The following is a 20,509-nucleotide window of genomic DNA, read 5'->3' as shown; positions in this document are numbered from 1 at the left end:
CAAATATTTCTTTATCAACCACCTTCCATTCCTCTTTTTTCATTATTGTAATTGCTAGAAATTGCAGGTAATATGTTAGTATCTTTTGCAATGCTATATCTCTCTTTGCTATATACAGTCCTCTGTCTATTTCTAATAGATGCTCAACACTGTATGTACCTATGCAAACTGCATGCATTCTCTTTTTCTAAGTGATGCTTATGTACACTATTGTAAAGCTTGCCCTCTAATGTATATATAATTACCTATATTTTGTATTCCTTCTGATATTATGTAACTGTATTTTTTGTATATGTCAGAACTGGTGTTAAATGTGGAGCTTATCTCCCAGGGCCTCCACTAAAAAGGGTTTTATCCCTGTTGGACTTTCCCAGTAAAGTAAGAAAGATAGATCGATAGACAGATAGATAGATAGATACATACATACATTCATAGATACATACATAGATAGATAGATAGATAGATAATCTTTCAGATAAACTACATGCCGTATTTATCTAGCTGTGTATTTTTTCTTCCACCAAACATATGTTGTCCCTTGCGTTTCCCTCTCAAAAACTTTTTTTTTCTCAAAAACTCCCTTGTGTTTTCCCCTATGTTCTTTACGTCTTGTACTGATTTGATTATACCAACTTTTCAGAAAGGCTGTGCAATTGTTTGCTATCCTTTCTTTCAATGAATCTTTCCTTAAATATGACTTGAGTATCTTTCATCTTTAAATTTTGCGTGCTTATTGTCCAACACCATTTTTAAAGGTCTGTCTACTTGGGTTTTGCTAATTTTCTTAAGGTATCTGGCTCATCCCATCTTAGGCTTTTTTATTAATCGGTTGTCTCATTCCTTTATATGGTGAAGATCTTTGCCCTCCTCTGCGGTTTCTCTATCCTGTTTGAGTCTTAGAAAAATGAGGTTACCACAGCTACTTAAAATACTCTATGTGTGGTTTTATCAGTAGAATATACAGAGAAATAATAACTTCTTGTTTCTACTGGTCATATCTTTTCCTGTGGCAGACAGTTTTCTAACTCTTGTCCTGCTACTCCATCACGTGTCTTACTTGTGCTTGCTTCACTTGAAGGAATCTTAAAGAACCTTAGTACTTTTGCTGATGCATTGCTTCCATTCCAACTATGTAATCATGCCACAAAAGATTGAATGCCAGATGCATTATTAAGCAACAATTTTAAGCTGTCATGGAGATCATTCCGGCAGTCTTAAGAGGTCCTTCTTTATCATTTTTGTACCATCTTGTATGGCACCTTCTTTACATGCATTTAAGACATACAAAGAAAGCATCCTTGCTATTTTAGTCTTTCTGTGTTATCACCAATGCAGGCAATGAAATGGATGAGCACTAGATCTGTGAGACCTAGATAGTAGCTACCCATTCATATATGTGATACATGTTTGCAGTGCACTCAATCTATGATTATGCTCCAAAACTGGTGAAATGACAGGCTTCTTAAGTACCTTTCTGGTGAAAGGAAGGTGCTTGTTAAGTTTTTGTTAAGCACTCCTCTCTGCCATTAAGTTCTAGGTTCAAGATAAACCATTAACAGCAGTTGACAGACACCACAGAAGGACATTGGATGGTTGAAATGCTTCGTACTGCAGACATTTTGTTGAAAATGTTGGAATGTTATATCAAGTGTTTAACAGCTTTTTGTGGTGGCTGCTCTCTGTCTGGCAGCAGTAAGTGTAGCACAACTTTTAAGGCTGTAAAACAGCACTATTGCACATTTTCTATAACTTTTGTAGTACATAGAAAAAGTTTAAGCTCCACATGCTATTAAGAGCTATAATTGGATGTCCGATAATAAATGAGCTTATGTATTCTCAATGTGGATGTCAAGATTCACCTCTCAGTCTTTGCTCATGAGGTGAATTTTTTGATATCCATATTTCAGACACATTAGGAACCTGATCACAATCTTCTATATTATGGCACTGCATATCCTCTTGTCTATTCAATCATGTACTCATGCAACTATCATGTATCCCACACCAAGACCTGCTAATTTATTTACACTTCTGTATTTTATAAAACTGAGTAGTAGACAAGGAACCAATGTGAATAAAAAGCAATGGAACATAATAGGCTCATAGTTATATACTAGGTTAGTAACTACCACGGCCTTTATAAGCCTTGCTGTGCAATCCGACCCAATTGTGTCCCTATGTATCACAGGTATTTATTCACAGGGGGTATGTTAGGAAATTTCTAGATGTTATGTGTAGGGGGTGCATTAGTTTGGGCAATACTGTCTGTCTCTATCAGAGAAATAGAGGGCAGACCAAAGGTGGATTTCAGATTTCTCATCCATTGGCCAAGGTTACACTTCAATAGGATTGAGGTTGGGCTCAGCTTCACATGGACGAGGAGTCTGTTCCAAAGCATGCAATTCCTTTGAGACAGATATGTCTCACCAACATGTCTTATTTATGTCTTAAGAAAATTTGAAATCTATAGATCTAATGGATATGATGCTGTTCATTTTACTGATGTGCAAAAGGTCCAGCAAAACTGGATCTGAGGATGCCTTGTATGCCAGGCATATTTCACCCTCAGTAACCTGTATGAGACTGAGTATAGAGATAGGACTTTAAAGTGATCTGTGTAGGACAATGTGTTTATACACTGGATTCTCCTGGTGAGGAACCGTTGTGGGCATTCCAACTGTTGCATATGTTTGGACACCAACCTTCTGAAGGGGGCACTATACTCAATGATGGCTCTGATAAGAGCCAAATAAAGTGGCACTATGACTTCATTGGACCCTATTGGAATGCCCTTACTTATAAGTTAGGTAACAGACTGATTTTCTTAATACTTTAACCATATGTTGGTCAAAGCCTGGATTGCTGTCTACATATGTTCCTAGATCCCTGATGACAGGGTCAACTCTTAGGGATGTCTTATCAATGGAGTAATTAACCTGGGTGAATGTTTTCCAAAAGGCACTATAATGCATTTGTTGGCACTGAGTTTTAGTCTATAACTTTGGCACCAATCATTTGTGTTAAACCCTTTTGTAAGATGTCCTTGTCACAGGGAGATTCTATGACAGCTCCCAATGTGCAGCCATCTGCAAACTTTGGCCGGCAAAGGACTTTGACATTACCTTTTACCTCTGAGAAGTAGACACATACTAGTACAAGGCTCTGAGGTACTCACTGGTAACCATTCTCTTTGTGGAGGTGGTATCACCAATCCTGACATCCTGGTCCTGTCTGTGAGCCATCTGGGAATCCAGTGAGTTATGTAGTTGTCTATGCCCATTTTGGTGAGTTTATCAACTATACCTGAGTGGGGTATTATACTGAATGCCTTAGCCAGGTCCAGGTAGGTGGTATGCACCATTTTCCCTCATACATTGCCTTGATGACCTACTCAAAGAAGTCCATCAGGTTTAGTAGGCATGATCTTCCCTTGACAAAGTCAAACTGGGTTGGGTCCAGTGTCTGAAGTTTGCTTGTATCTTTGTTGATCATTTCCATGATAATTTGTTCCATGGCTTTGCATATTAGACCAGTCAGACTAATAGGTCTGTAGTTTCCAGGGTAGATTTATGGTCCATCCTTATGAAGTAGATTAACCATTGCAGTCCTCTGTTATTTTTGTACAAAGCCTGTTTTGAGGCTATAGTTGAAAAGTGGCTCACGTCATCCTAATGGGTCATATTTCCAGCAATTTAGGAGGCCTCCTGGGATATTATCAGGGCCATTTGTGTTAATAGTTGGAGGTTTATGCTTGTAGGTGTTTCTTAAACTATTTCCTATTACTTTTGTACTTTATAGCAAAAAAAAAAAATCTGTACTGCCCCACTGCTGCTTTAAGTAGTTAATTGCATTGTATTACACTGCATCTGTTACTTGTTGGGTTTTGTAGGTAGTTAGTGTAGTCTTGTTACACCCGGGCTTCAAATTAGCTATTTAACATTAAGAATGTGTTTTTCTGTACCTGTGTGTCAGAAGTGGGCTGATCTAACCTGTCTGAGTTGGGGATTGCTGGTGAAAGGCTTATTGTGTGCTTTTCTGATTGGTAGTTAGCTTAAAACCTGTTTCCCTTTGTATTTAAGCCTTGCATTTGCACGGTGCTGCTCTTCACTCAGCAGTGGTTAGCAGTGCCCTTGTATAGACGCAAAAGCCTAGAAGCTCAGTTTTTCCCTAAACAGCTGCAAGTGAAACCTTTCCAAGTTTTGTGCTGCTCTAGCAGCAACTCAGTTGCACACTGAGCAGCGTTGCCTTATTGATCAACCTTAGCCTACACAAAGTATAGGTTCCTCTTACATCTCAGCACTACCAGCAACGTCCTGTCAAATTAATCCATTCCCTTCCCTAATAAAATATACAGTAAGAGCCTGCTATCATGGAGGGGCAATTTCCCATCGTTTCTTTGGCCATGATAGGTTAGGCATCCTGAAGCAATGTATCAAATTTCTCATGTATAATAACAACCGCTTATTCCTGAAACAAACAAATACATGATGTGAGTGATGTAGTTACACTATGAAATTAGATTAGCATACGTACACTTCCCACACTACATAACAACATGACACATAAACCCACATATGTGGAGGTATGCACTACTAACTTACCAAAAGATCAATGGCATCCCAAACAGAAACCATTTACATGCATAACAGTGCAAAACAAACAACCACAACACATAACACACATATGAGTGTCTCAACAAATAAGCCCATAAGGTGTAATACCACAAAACCTAATGTATTGGTCATAGGTGACTCCATTGTGAGACACACAGATGTTCCCCTCACCAGGCTAGATAAGGAGCAGGTTATGGTTAGCTGCCTGTGAGATGCCAGGATCTGTCAAGTCATTCAAGCACTTAAGTCACTCTATGACTCCATCATAGTCCATGCGGGCATGAATTACTTGAGACATACCTCACTGGACTATATGAAGAGAGACATGACTAACCTGTCAGATTATGTGTCACAGGCAGGTATAAGCCTAGCCTTAAGCAGCATTCTACCTTCTCCAAGGATGATGCCACAATACAAAAAATGATTGTCTTTAACAGTTGGCTTAGCTTCTTGTGTCAGTCCAAAGTGATCCAATATCTGTCAGCCTGGGAAGAACAGGCCATGCTGCTTTGCCAGAGATGGTCTGCACCTGTCTCCTCTAATCTTGTGGATACTGGCAAAGGCATTAGCCACCCCTATTGTGCCTTTTTTAGACAGTTTCAGAATACCCAACCTCCCAACATAACAAAATCCTCTCTAGGTAAACTCAAGGTGCTGCTGCTTAATGCTAGGAGGCTAAACAAAAAGCTGCACTCCCTGGAAGCACTCTTCACTTTGGAAGATGCTAATGTCTACGCAGTCACTGAGACATTGCTAAAGGCAAGGAAAGTACTCCGGCCATGCAGGGCTACAATACCTTCCATACATTCAAAACACAAACTGAATATGAAAGAACCAAAGGAGGAGGTACAGCCATCTTCATTAAGGATAAGTACACCTTGATATTGGTCAAACAGTATGGCTCTCTTGAGCTACTCCATGTCCAATTAACTGTAGACAAAGTCCCCTACCACATCATAGCTAGCAACAGTTCCCCCACCATGAAACAGGAAAAGCATGCCACATACCTGGACTTACTAGAGTCACTTGCCATAAAGACAACACCTTACATATGAGTGATTTTAGTTATCCTACCATTGACTGGGAAACATACATTTCCACAAACATGCTAGCTCAGAGGTTTTTGTACTTTATCAGTACAAATGCTCTGCAACAGCTAGTCAACACACCCACTAGAGGCTCAAATGTCCTGGGCATAATACTCACTAACATGAGAGAGCATTGCACCTGCCCCATGTGATGTCCTCCCTTGTATGAGCAAACTATAAATCAGTCTCGTTTGATGTAATTACAAGACCTGATACCCCATCAAGCTCCAAAACACTAAGTAATTTTTCAAAGACAAACTACCTCCTACTAAATGATGGTATAAGAAGTTTCAAAGCTCCATCGAATGCAGATAACATGGACTCATATGCAGAGATGTACACCAATGTCCTGCATACCACTTAAGCAGTTGTATAGAATCAGCTGTACCTGACCGGATTAAAACCAGATCTTGCCAAAACAAAAAGCTACACTGGTGGACCCCTAGTATAAACAGGCTATACAAGAAGAGATAGAAACTAATGTAGAAGAACAAGAGGGAACTAACTCAGCAGAGGAAGAAATCCCTCCTTAGTTTAAATAAACAATTTGGAGATCTTGTCAAGTCCTCCAAAGCTAATTATGAAGCATAAAAAGTCTTCCTAGCTAAGAATAATCACAAGGCATTCTTTAACTATGTCCAAAATCTAAAAGGGAATAGCCAGCTATGCACTGAACTACTTGTGGATGGCACCTGGCACTGTCCATACTCAACCAGAGGTAATAGCCAACTTGCTAGCTGACAGATTTGGAGCAAAATTCACCTCCACCATCCCCTCCAGTCATCCCTAAAGTATATGTGACACCATTCCACAGCCTACTGTCTCAAAAGAGTAGGTTATCTCTGCACTCTCCAAGGCCAAAAAAATGGCATCAGTGGGACCAGACAGCATCCCAGGTTGCCTTTTAAACAACTTAGAAAATGACATATACCCTCTTGGATCCTTGTTTAAGCACAGCCTGCAAACTGGCTATGTTCCAATGGAATGGAGGGCAGAAACAGTAATCCCTCCACACAAAGGAGGACTGTCAACCAACCCTGGAATTATAAGCCATAAGCTTGACTAGTCTCATCTGCAAGGCCATAGAAAGAATCATTATGGATCTCATTAACAAGGCCATATGTAATGTCCAAATTCTGGACACAGCCCAGTATGGATTCGTTAAAGGTAGTTCATGCCTGCTAAACATGGCTGACTTCTTTGAGAAAGTCACCAAAGCTCTGGACAAGGGAAAGAAAGTGCATACCATCTATCTTGACATAGCCAAGACATTTGACACAATTCATCACTCTGGTATTATAGAGATACTCCCTCAGTTGGGAATTAACTCCTACATTACCAGATGGGTCGCCAACTGGCTCACCAACTGTCAAAGTGGGTGACTTCACCTCTAGCAAAAGACTGGTCACCAGTGGCATACCACATGGTTCTGTTCTGGGCCTGTTAATTCTTAGAATTTATTTCTCAGAAGTACAGGCAAACTTAGATGACCTGTGACTAACCAAGTCTGCTGATGATGGCAAATTTGGCGCAATCATTGAGTCACCCAGTGATGTTAAAATGCTGCAGATAGGGTTAACACAGACAAATGATTGGTGCCGAAGCCTGGATTAAAGCTAAAATCAAAAAAATGCATTATTATTCTTCCTGTTGGGAAAGCTGACATCCCTCCTAATTACATCATAGACATCTCCCCACTAAGTGTAGATCTAGTGGTACTTTTTGTGGTTATTCAGGTTTATAACAACCCAAACTTTGACTACCATGTATCCATAATACTAAGGAAATTCTTCTATATGACAAATCTTATAAGTAAAGGCATCACATCGAGATCTAAGGATATTATGATTCCATTATATTCTGCCCTCATCAGACCAATAATTGAGTACAATGCTCATTTTTGCACATATCTCACAAGACACCTGCAACAATTGGAGAGACCACAGAGATTTCTCACCAAGAAATTACAGAGTAAGCAAAACAAGTTTTACTCAGAAAGACTGAAAGCCCTGTCACTATATTCTGTCTCCTACAGGTTGGGATGACTGTGCCTTGCTTATGGGGCAGTCTCTGACCCAACCCTGATGGAAATGCTACACATTTGTAAATCAAGCTGCACGAGGATCACTCGCTCCAGGGATCTTAACCAAGCCTGATAACTAAACCAAAATCCACTGTGAACAACCAAATAAGAGAACAAGCCGTTGGTTTAAGGTTTATTGGATCCACAAAGGAAAATATAAATGCTGCTAGTATGTTTGGCGTTTTCGTTATAAAAGAAGTTTTATAACGAAAACGCCAAACATACTAGCAGCGTTTATATTTTCCTTTGTGGATCCAATAAACCTTAAACCAATGGCTTGTTCTCTTATTTGGTTATTCACAGTGGATTTTGGTTTAGTTATCAGTTTTTCTTTTATTCACTGTCATCCTTTTTGGTTGCTATCTTAACCAAGCCTCTTACATGAACAGATCATGCTGAAGAGATAGATACATCTCTCAGAGACTTCCACTTCTCTGAAACAAGCTTCCAATTCACGTGAAATAGAGCACCTCCCTGACCCTCTTCAAATGCAACCTAGATTAATGGATAGATGACCACAAATTCACTCCTGGGGTGGTACCCATGTCCCTCCTGGACAGAAGAAGTTGGTATTAACTACCATAGACCTTTACCTATGTGAACTTCACTCACTTAACTACTGACAATTGGGGAACTTGGGGTAAATATGGCTAGGCTTGTAAGGGCTTTATGGCTGTTTGCCTAGTAACCTTCTATGAACCTATGAAGTGTGGCGGGGGGATGGGGGTTAAGTTTGAGTTGAATTTGTCAACCAACAAATTCACTATGTCACTTTGTTCAGTGAAGATGGCACCATTAACTACCATTTTGGCACACCAATGTGTCTGCCTTTGAGGTTTTGGACATAGCTGTAGACGGTCTTGTGGCTTTCTTAAGCCTGTGAGGATATCTTGACCTCGTAATTGGCCTTGTGGACTTAATCAGTCCTCTTAGTTTCTTGTTTAGTTTATTTATAGAGTTCCTATCATTATGGAAGTTGTTCTTCCTGATTTTAGCCATGACCTATTTCCTTTTAGAATATACCATATTAAGGTTAGGATTCCACCAACACAGTTTGTTTTTAGAGTTTGTTTTCTGCTTACTTCTAGTAGGTACAGCTGTCTCTATACAGCCATTTACATGGTTGTACAGGGTCTCTGTGAATTCTGCAGAAGTTACTGTGAACTCAGGATTCAGAGGGACATTGAATATTGATAAATTATGACTTAACAGGGTGTAGTTTGCTTTTGAATAGTTCCTAAATGTTGCAGAATTTGCTGGGGTTACTCAGTTGATTTTTATTTAACCGCAGTGGTGGTGCTGCGGTAGTGTTGTTGCCTCACAGTAAGACGCTGTCTGGTTCGATTCTCAGCTAGAGCGTCTTCTGCGTGGAGACATTTGTGAATGGGCGTACCTTCGTTGAAGGTTGTGCATCAGGGCTGGTAACTTGGCACGTAAAAATCAACTACCAATCATTAGCAGGCCGGAGTTCCGCTGCGGTGACCCCTAACCGGGAAAAGCCAAAAGACACAAACTCAGTTGATTTTTATTTAAAAGTAGCTTTGTGGTCCAGCCTCACCAGTCAGTGAGGATGTGACATGGGGGAATGCAATGCTCTCCCATATTGATGGGTACCAGATCAAGTATGTTTGAAACTCTTGTCAAGGTTTTTTGTGTTAACAAAGTCCAGGAATCATTGTGCCTGGGAGTCTACAGAAAGGCAGTTAAAGTCTTCCATGAACAGCATATCTGGTTTAATGGTGAGTGTCTCCAGTAAATCTAGGTACAAACAATGGGATTCTAGGGATGTAGAGGGCGATCTAGGGTTTACTAAGATATGGTATGGGACTTTGTCTATATGATCTGCATGTGGATAAAGTCCAGAGCATCATCCTGTTTAACAAAGATAGTTATACGTGTTGCTAATATAGATTAAGACTCCTCCACCTTTTGTCCTTGTCTGTGCAGCTGGAGGTCCAAATGTGTGGAAAGCAATGAAGCCTTGCATTGACATAGCACTTATTGCAGATTTAAATCATGTTTCAGTAATGGTGCAGATGCCTATATTCTCTGAAGTGAAGACACCTTTTAGGGTGTGGAGTTTCTTATTTAGACTCCTAGCACTGAGCAATAACACCTTAAGGTTTCTTTGCATTTTATTTGCTATGTTGGTAGGTTTATCCATTTGGCATTGCCTAAAACAGGCTCTAAGGGGATGGATAAAGTTTTAGCTGATATTTGGAAGCCTAGGGAAGACAGGTGCTGAACATCCTTTGCAAAGCAACATGGTCTGTTACCCATGTCCTCCCATGCTCAATGTATTGAATGTCTGTGGAAAGACACCAGAAACTAAGACAGTTATTGAAGTCAGTCATATTTTGCTATTACTGTGGCATCATCCTTGGTGAAAGTAGAATGCTGCTCAATGCAAGGTATACACCTGCCTGTGACACATATTTAGAGAGATCAACAATGTCTCTGTTCATATAGTCCAAGGAAGTACATCTGAGGTCATTAACATTAACATGGACTATGACAGAATCATACTGGTACATGTGGTGTAGTGACTTGAGGGCATCTGTATCTTGGGGGATCCTAGCTCCATATAAGCAACTAACCATTAAATTCTCCTTGTCCAGTCTTTTAAGTTGGGCGTCTGTGTGTCATACAATGGGGTCCCATGTGACAAGATTCTTGGGTAATATGCTAGCTTTCCCTATGGGTTTGCTATTGGGGCTCCACTGGGTGTAGGAATATGTGTGGTGTTTGGTGTTGCTTTTGGTGAGGGCTTTATTGTTAAGGATTGGCATTGCTGTTTATGGGCTTAAGAAGTTTCTGAGGATAGGGAAGTTTGCTTTTTAATACCTTAGCATAGGTTATTCTGTGTGTGTGGTGGACACTGTGTGTGGTAGATGTAGTGTGTGTGTTCTTGACAACCTTGTTTGAATGCAAGATTTTTGCCTCCAGTGAAATTGTGTATGTGCATTTCTCACAAACTGTGTTTCTTTTTTAAGGATTAAATGCTAGTCTGTGAACATGATACAATTGCTATGCTGTCTTAGGATGCCCATACCTATAAAGCTGGTTATGGAGACATTACATATCCATGTTGTCCAGACCTGTACTTATGTGGGCTACTGTAGGTCAGGGACTGGGTTATACAGAGGCCTACTGGGGCCTTTAGAATGATTTAAAGACAAAATCAGCAAATAAAGCACAAATAAAGCAATATCACTCTAAATAGTTAAGTGAAGTGCAAAACAATAAATTTCATTTCATATCTGTCAGGGATGGAGCAGAATTAACTCAGGACCCCCTCAGATTGTGTCTAAAGTGCCAGGCAGATTGTTGATCTTGGAAAATGAGTAGGAGACAATTTATAGTAATGGAGGTTTACTCAAGTGCAATACTGGTTTGTTGGGCGGGTGGTAAGTTTTATGGATATCACTTATCCTCATTCTGAAGCATGCCATGAGTACTCCAGTTCAGTCAGTTCCAGAGACCTCTCAGAGCTGATGATTCCATGTTGAGTCCGAGGTGTTGGAGTTTACTCTGAAGTCATTGGACCCATCTCATCAACCTCGGCACTGGTTAGATAGGCTCCAACTTCTACCTCGAGGGGATTGCCTTTGTAGCAGGGAAGAACAGTGGTCCCAAAGTTTGTCTTTCCAGATCTAAGGTCTTCTCCCTCTCTGGAGTGGTCTGCCTTTGAGGCTATGAACATAGTTTTGTCTATCTCAGAATAACAGATGCATCCAACCTCCTCGGATTTTCAGTCTTCAGCATTGATGTCTCTACACTGAGAGCATCATCACCCTTTTCCACAGAGACAGCCAGTATGAGAACCCCAGGCTTCCCTACAGGGTAACTTGACTTTCTCTGATACCTTCCTAGAGCATCCCACTGTGGAGGTCCCTAAGAAGTAGACATGTAAGAGGAAGCACTTGGACTCCCCAGAGGAGTTGAACACAGAAGATACAGACATTGGTGAAGGTGAAGGGTCTCCATGGTCACCTCCTGACGATGTCTTCTTTGGACACATCCTTGAAATCTTAAAACAGACAGGTGGCTGGACACCCAGCAACCTTTCATACGAGGAGTTTGTATTCCTGGAGGCTTTTGGTACTGGCACCTCTACCTCCTGGGTGACTCCTTCTGCCAGCAAGCTTATTAAGTTAGTCTCTTGGTAAGCATGGAAGGAACCTGACACAGCTGAATCTATACCTAGGAGACCAGACAAGATTATGGCACTGCCTGTGGACAAGCAATTTTGGGGGAAAAGGGTGCCCGTTGATGCCATGGTCATGGTGGCGGCCACCTAAAAGGAACTTGCTGAGGAGAGTTCCACTGTTCTTCCCCCCAACAGAGAATCTAGGGTGATGGACATGTTAAAGAAGTGTGTCTCTGCTTCTGCAATCTTTGCCTTAAGGTCGCTGAATTATCTGGCACAATTTACAAGGTTACAGAGGAATTTGATTAAGGAGCTCTCAAATACACTCTCAGGATCCATTTTTGAAGAGGTCTAATCATCTACGACTTCTCAGTTGGCTACCCTTTCATCTATTTCCAATTCTTCCATGAAGGTCATTTTACATGTAGCTGAAGGAAATCTCAAGGGCAGTGGAATCAGGCATTTCCATCAGGAGGCATACCTGGATGTGCTTATGTGATTTTGTGAAGTCCTTCAAGTCTTCGCTGTCAATGCTCCTTTTGATGGCACAGCCTTGTTTGGCCCCAATGTAAAAGACACATTTTACAGGTGTGAGAAGGATGGAAAGTCCATGTCTTCTATGGGTGTATGTTTCTTGACCCCTCAAAGATCCTTTTCTAGGAATCAAGGAGGTAGTCAGCAGATGTGGTTCAAAAAATCCCAGGGTCCTTTCCAGGACACATGTGGAGAATGTTCCCCTAGGGGAAGAGGGGGGAACTCCAATAGCTGACACTGCCCATCTGGCAGAGGTGGCCCACAAAACCCAGGGTCCAGAGATTCTTTCTTTCACAGACCCTAACAACACTCCTGATAGGAGGCTCAGCTGTCCACCTCTGGAGGCAATTGGGAGTCAATTGTCCCTACATCAGAGAGCCTGGTTAAACTTAACAAAAGCTACATGGGTGCAGAGGATTATTTCCAGAAGTTATATAATTCTTTTTTCCCTTTCTCCTCCAATCTCAAGAACAATTCCCGATGGTCCACCCAGTCAGAGGGAACAAGCAGCAACTGAAAAAAATCAGCAATTCAAGTACAAAAGCTGTTAGAAAAAAAGAATCATCCAAGAGGTCCCACCCGACCAGATAGAATTTGGAGCCAGTCACTACCAGCTCAGAGTTCTGCCTTTTGGTCTCACAACAGCCTCCAGGGTGTTCATCAAATGCATGGCAATAATAGCAGTTCACTTGAGACTGAAGGGATTCCGGGTGTTTCCATATCTAGATGACTAGCTCACTACCACCCCAAATAGGCATCAATTAATAAGGGCAAGAGATCAGGTTCTCCAGACATGATGTCTTCTGGGGATAACCATAAACTACAAAAAGTCTCAACTGGAACCAACTCAAAATTTAGAATTCATAGGAGCACTGCTCACCACAAAGTTGATGATAGCTTCACCGTCTCCCTCAAGGGTTCAAACTATAAGATCACATGTAAGAAAAATTATCTGTAGTACAAAGATTTCAGCCTGCTTTGTCCTTCAAGCTCTAGGATCAATGTCAGTGACAATAGCACTAACACCTTTAACCAGATTTTGCATGCAAATTCTACCAATGGAAGCTTGCAACACAATTGTCAGTACTTTACCAACCCATGTTGACTCCAATATGAATCACTCAAATATGCAATACAGATCTCAGGTGGTGGATTCAATCAGATCACGTTCTACAAGGCCACCATTCATTCCCCCCTCAGCTCGAGGCCATAGTGACCATACATGCTTCCCAACTGAGGTGGGGGGGTCATTTCCTGGGCAAAACAGTCCAAGGCATTTGATCCTCCCAAGAAGCCAACTTGCATATCAATGTCCTAGAGATGAGAGCAGTGCTTTTAGCATTGCAGGCCCTTCAGGATGCTCTCCATTCATGGAAAATTGCAATTCAAATGGACAATATCTCAGTAGTTTGGTGGTACATCAACAAACAAGGAAGAAGCGGGTCTTACCCCTTTGTATTGAGAACCACTCAAAGTGTGACAATGGTTGATCTCATCCAACTGCTTTCTCATAGCAATGCACATTTTGCAGAAGTCCATTGTGACAGCAGACAAGCTGAGCAGGTGCATTCTTCTACCTCACAAGTGGTCTCTCGACAAGAACATGACAGAGATGTTTTTTTATCAATGTGGCCAGCCTTGCTGCAATTTTGCTTCTCCCCTAAACAACAAATGCAGCAGTTACTTTGCTTTAATCCGCTCACAGGAGGAATCACCGAGGGATGCCCTACTTTACGATTGCCCCAAGTCTACTTTATGCCTCTCTGCCAATTCCATTAATTCCAAAATTCCTTCAGAAAACTGCCATGTTGAAGAGCAAAGTCATACTCATGGCACCATACTGGCCTTGACAGATTTGGTTCCCCTTCTTTTGGCCTTACTTACTTCACAAACTTTGGATTCTGGATCTGACTCCAGATCTTCTGTTTCATCCTACAGACATGATCCATCCAGACATATCATACCTCAGGGTGAAGGCCTGGCTTCTCCAGTTCCATTGATAACTAGCTGGACAACTTATGCTCTCTTCAGCTGTCTGACACATACTTTTATCTTCCCATAAGCATTCTACACATAAACTCATCTCCAGTAAATGGAAAAGATTTATGTTCTGGTTACATCAAAATCATGTTGACCCTTTTTCAGCTCTGATACAAAGCATTCTTAAATTTATGGCCCTGCTTTTTAAAGAAGGAGCTAGTTCCTCTACTGCTAAAGTTCATTTAGCAACGATATAAAACTTTCACATTGGTTTAGAGGGTTTCTCAGTAGCGTCTCATAAGTTGTGCAAGGCTTTCTTGTGAGGCACTCTACTTTAGAGACCTCCTTTTAAAGACCATACTCTGCCACGAGACTTCAGTCTGGTACTGCAGACTCATATACAGTCCCCCTTTTGAACCAGCAGCTAAGTGTGACCTTAAATATCTTACTTGAAAAGTGTTTTTTCTAGTAGCTATTACATCTGCTTGATTTCAGAAATTCAAACATTGTCTTCAAAACCTCCTTTCTTGATTTTTCACAAGGATAGAGTTACATTATGAACCAATGCATCCCTTCTTCCCAAGGTGGTGTCTGAATCTAATATCAATCAGTTCATTAATTTGCCAGTCTTCTTCCCTAAAGTTGCTAACAAAAGTGAGTTCATGCTACATTTACTGGATGTCACAGACAATTATGTTTTCATCTGCATAAAACAAATGATATTAGAGAAACAGACAGGTTGTTTCCTTTGCAGACTTGAAATTGGGAAAACCAGTTGCCAAAGTAACTTTAGCCAGATGGCTAACTGCATATCATTTATTTATAAAAAAATGTGGGTGTTCATTACCACAACCAGTACAAGCTCATTCAGCTAGATCCATGGAACATCTTCAGTTTTTCTTCCCAGGATGTCTATGGATGACATATGAGAAGCAGCTACTTGGGCTACTCCCCATACCTTTGTTACTCATTATGAATTGGATCTGGTCTCCAGAGGTAGAACATCAGTTGGTTCAACTGTGCTCAAGAATATCCTTCCTTGAGTCTACCAGGGATTTTACGTAGCTAGGTAATCTGTCCCATTAGTTGAGGATAGAATGGAAATTGACATCAGATAAAAAAGTTATGTGCTCACCATAACATTCCATCTGTGTTGTCCATTTTCATTTTTCCTCAACTCCCCACCCACCAACCCTCATCCTTTGCAAACTTCTGGAAGAATGACTGGTTAGGGCACATCAATGTCATTTATATTGAGCTCCACATATAGTTCTCTCTATATTTGACTGCATATGAGTTATTCACTCCCTTTTTTTCTATGCATTGCAAATATTTCTTTCTAGTAAAATCAGCAATCAAGATCTGAGGTACTTGGGGTTGGTGCATTATGGGTAAGGGAGAAGTTCAAGAGATTTTGCTTGCAATGAGCTTTAGCAGTGGCCAAATCAGATCCAAGGGATCAGATCCAGACATATTAGTTGAGGAAGAATGAAAATGGACAACACAGATGGAAAGTTATGGTGAGTACATAACTTATTTTTACATTTCAACCATTTTTTTTAGAGATACTTTGGGTCATGATCCTAGATGTGATATTTCTGAAATAAGGTAAACACCTAAGGAGACATTTGAGACTGAATGTTAGTTGAATTTGTTCTGAGTAATTGGAGAGAGATTTTATATCTATGATTCACTGACCTGATGTTATAGCAAAAAAATTTAAGGAACCCTTTTACGTATTGTTCAAAATCATTTGTAATCCATGAAAGTATGAAAAGTTCACCTACAAAGTCATTCTCTTGAGAATTATGTTTACTTGTAAAGTCTATAATATTAAATGCAGTGCAATAAAGTACTGCGCCATGTGCTTCGTGGCTACAAAAGAGATGTGGCATTACATGGCATAACTGCTTTAATAAAACTAAAATAGCTTAGGAAGTCATCTTGCTGCCTGTATTTGTGACCAGAGGTTTCCAGTGGAGACTGCCAGTATCCAAGCATTGATTTGCTGTTGTAGAATGATGGAAATCTGGCAATGGTTGTGAGAGTCTGTTATCCCCCCTAGATATGCATTAGAGGTTCATGAGTTACCAAAAGCATGAGGGCAAAATGGGAATTAAGGATTAATCAGAAAAAATCTATAAAGTGAAGACTTAGTAATAATAATGCATGAACTGAATAATTTTACTGTTACATACTGTTCTACAGGTAGTTCTGTTGTTCTCTCTGGAAATTTAAATTCCTGTCAGAAAGAAAAAAAAAACATGAAAGAGCTTAATCATTTTGTTTCATGAGGGTATTGTGACCATTCATATATGAAAACTCTGAAGATTTGATAATTCAATAACTCAAACTATGTTTTGTTGAATTTCTCCTAGGGCATAAGATAAATATAAGAAGAGCATCCTGTCTAAATGATAGCCCACCAGCATGCTACAGAGATTCCATTATATTCATTCACTGTCTCCATCTGTGGATCTACCGTACTAAACCACCTTTAGTGATCTGCAGTGAATGGACCACTTCCAGGATCTCAGACAGGACAGTAGGTTCCTGTCTGAGTTTACTAGCCAGAGGTTCTGTTGTCATACCAAACTACATGAGAGAGACATGACAAATGTTTCATGCCTATCTTTACCTCTACACTTTCAGAAAGAAAGGGTCTGATTTTTAAGTGCATTTGTGCAATTACATAGAGTTTGGAAATAAAGAAAATGAGTCTTCACTGGAGGTGCAGAGGAATAATGTCCTCACTACAGAAGAGGTGACCTCAGTTCATCTTTGATTTCTTCATGACACAGACAAGGAGAATAAACATGCCTCTCCTTAGGGAGAGGGTTGATATTCCCTCTGGGCTGTGAAAAGGTGATATGCATGGTTTCCAAGCTGGTGATGATAACCCCAAATAGTGACTCAGTAGTCCTTGTGGTAATGCAAATGCTCATGTCACTACCATGGGGTAAGGTTAGGCCAAAAATAAATAAATAAATAAAAATGCTGTTGTTTCCAGGATCCTGCTGAGAGCACAAAGCACTGTCATAGCTGCCTGGGTGACAGCCCCCTTATATAGTGAAAGGTTTAATCAAGGGGCTATTTTATAGTCAGCAAGCACAGTGACAATCTGATACAACATTTCAGGAGTGACAATCAGACATAAAAATACAGGAAAAACAACTCATCTGAAAAAACAAAATATTACAAGACAGTTAATAAATCTCCAATCTACAGAGTCAAAGCTTTAAATAAATCTAAACTAAAGAGTGGCAAATTGAAAAATCAATAAAACACTGCATTTCTAAACTTCAAAATGCATGAGAAACTGCATTTCTAAACTTCAATATACCTTTAAAGGAGTTGCAAAGTTTGTGTCTAAATGAATGCGTTTATGCCTTCTCGGTGAGTTGTGGAAATTACAGTCATACGGGAATGTTGGACAAGAGCTGTTTTGTAGAGTCTGTACAAGTCATCTGGAGAAGCAGTCAGCTTTGTAGGAGATGGCTGCTCAAAAAATTAATGGCACTTAATTAGACTACACATTTGGACATTACAGTTTTGGCCCCAAGCAGCTCTAGCTCTTGTGACTGGACCCCATCATATAGTTCTTCATTTGGAAGATGGGAGGCCCACACATGAGGTACTGGATCCAAACTTATGGCCAAGATGGGTTATGAGTTTGGAAAAGGCATTTGCTATCCAGCTTGTCAGCAGCCAGGAACGAGACACCTAATTATAACTGACTACTGGTTTGGGCAGAAATGCGGAGGGATAGGTAGAGCCAGTTCTGGCAATAATCTTACCCAAAGGCAAATCTTTGGACCAGTGTGCCAAAATTCTGCAGAAGACACAGGGGGAGCTACAGCAGCAAAAGAGTAAAAAACACAAACTAAAAAACAAAGCCAGCAGCAGTGCACACACAGAAAGCAGGCATTCAACAGTCTTTGACTTCCTGAATGAGAAACTCTCAGCTGAGTGAAACAGTCATGTCCTCCAATCTTCACAAACCCGTGCATCAGAGAATAACAGGAAAAAGACATTCCAGGCCACTAAAGATAGTACAAGAGCTCTGAATAGCCAGATTCTCCAAACAACAGAGAAGATTGAGAAGATAAAGAAGGACCTAGGAAGCATCCAGGAAGCCCTTGCAAGAAATGTTGGCAGTCAGCACAGTCTAAACTCCCTCCTGCCCAACCTGGTGAAAACAGCAAGGCAATGGACCTAGTCTTCCTAGAAGGTGTGATCTGTGCCTATTAAGTGCATGTAAGCTCCTATGTTTTTTTTAAAAAGAAAACAAAAACCCTATATGCACTACAGAATTTTTAAATAAAATCAATTTAGTCGAGGTATACTTGAGCCCCAACAGCGTGCACACTCGCATGGATGCTCCCAACTTCCCCAGTAGGTGGCAGCAAGCCTCCACAATATTTCTCCTACTATCCAGTACCTAAAACCTAATTAAGGTATTTTGGTGTTAGCCATCCTTACAGTGTCCTTTGATTAAGTGTAATTTAAGTGACATCTTTATACTCTTTGCCTGTCTACTTACTTAAATAACAGACTTCCAGCAGTCACTACAAAACTATCAGTGTCCTGCCCTCACCTGCACTCACTGATACTTTTTTGGCGCTCACCTCTGCTGGAGGTCTGTACCCACTCCGTTCGCCCTTTGGGCTCACTTTGCTCCCCTACCCTACCACCAATTCCCAACCACCCCCACTACTCCTACACTTATACTTATCCCTAATTACCTGACTTACTTCCTGCACCAATCATCTATCCTAGCTACTTTTCAGTGCCTCCTAATTAAACCCCACCCTTCACCCCTATTAGAATTTTCAGACCACACCCCCACCTCACAAGAACACTACTTTAACCTTTTCCAAGATAAACTACAATGCAAACCCTTTTACTCTTGCTCCTACTAGCTCTCACTTCCCTATCCTACATTACATCCATCAAACAAGCTTGCCCCTAGACAGCACCTCCTACCACACAACACATACTTTAAGACACACCAACTCTCACATATATTTTAACGTCTGTCAGACACTATTTAGTAATAGTATTATTTTACACACTCCTAACACCCACCTATCACCAACTATCAATACAAAAGCAGTCTATCTATCCCTCTCAAACTTAACCTATGCTATCAAACACATTTTTAATCTCAACAAAATTCTCCTTATCGCTGGTGACATACACCCAAACCCAGGACCCTCCTTCACTGACCTCCCCAGTAGAGCTCAATCTGATCTACTAATCATTAATATCAACACTAGAAGTATTTCCAACAAACTTCATGAACTACATGCTTTTATTACCCACTACTCTCCTGACATTCTAACTATTATCGAGTCCTGGCTAAAACCACATATCCCTACTGATGAAATTCTACCACCAGGATATAACATCTTAAGGCTAGATAGAACAAGTAGGAAAGGTGGTGGAGTAGCAATTCTATTCAAAAATGAAACAAACCTCCAGCAAGTTCATACCCCTTTGTCAACATTTCAAAATGCAGAAACCATAGAATCTATCCTACCAATAAGCAATGCTAAAAAATTAACATCCTTTGCTGCTACTTTCCTCCTGGAAATTACACTCCAGCTATAGAAGAAATCCTTCAATGGCTTGATCATAATTCCCCTCAAGAAACAATTTTATTAGGTGCCTTAATACTGACTGGCAAGCTTGCAACTCCAGCAACCCCACTAACCAAATTAGCCTCTATGGATTCACCCAACTAATTCAAGAGCCCACCAGAACTGACAAAAAAACCCAAAACAAACCATTATTGATTGGACACTAGTGAATAGCCCCAAACATCACTATCAGACTGGATGCTTACATGATGGACTCAGTGACCATCTCCCCACTTTCCTCCTAAGGAAATGAACCAATAGCCCAAAACCCATAATCTACAGACAAATCAGGGATGATCATAACTTAACCCCAGACAACCTAAACGACATTCTAAAGCAATGTAACTGGGAGCCTCTAAGAACCTTACACCTAGATTAGGCAGTAGACTATTGTAATAATATGTTTATCTCAGTTCTAA

At 40.5% G+C, this 20,509-nt stretch overlaps 1 pseudogene; it reads left to right on the top strand.

The window, feature by feature from the left end:
- The window catches only part of LOC122810125, a 28,161-nt pseudogene extending 9,494 nt beyond the window's left edge, over window positions 1-18,667 (top strand).
- The last annotated feature ends 1,842 nt before the right edge of the window (window positions 18,668-20,509 follow it).

The sequence above is a fragment of the Protopterus annectens genome, chromosome 8.part1, assembly GCF_019279795.1.
Source record: "Protopterus annectens isolate FY-2018-M chromosome 8.part1, PAN1.0, whole genome shotgun sequence".
In the NCBI taxonomy this organism is placed as follows: domain Eukaryota; kingdom Metazoa; phylum Chordata; order Ceratodontiformes; family Protopteridae; genus Protopterus; species Protopterus annectens.
Note: the sequence above shows the minus strand (reverse complement) of the source record. Positions and strands in the feature narration are given on the sequence as shown.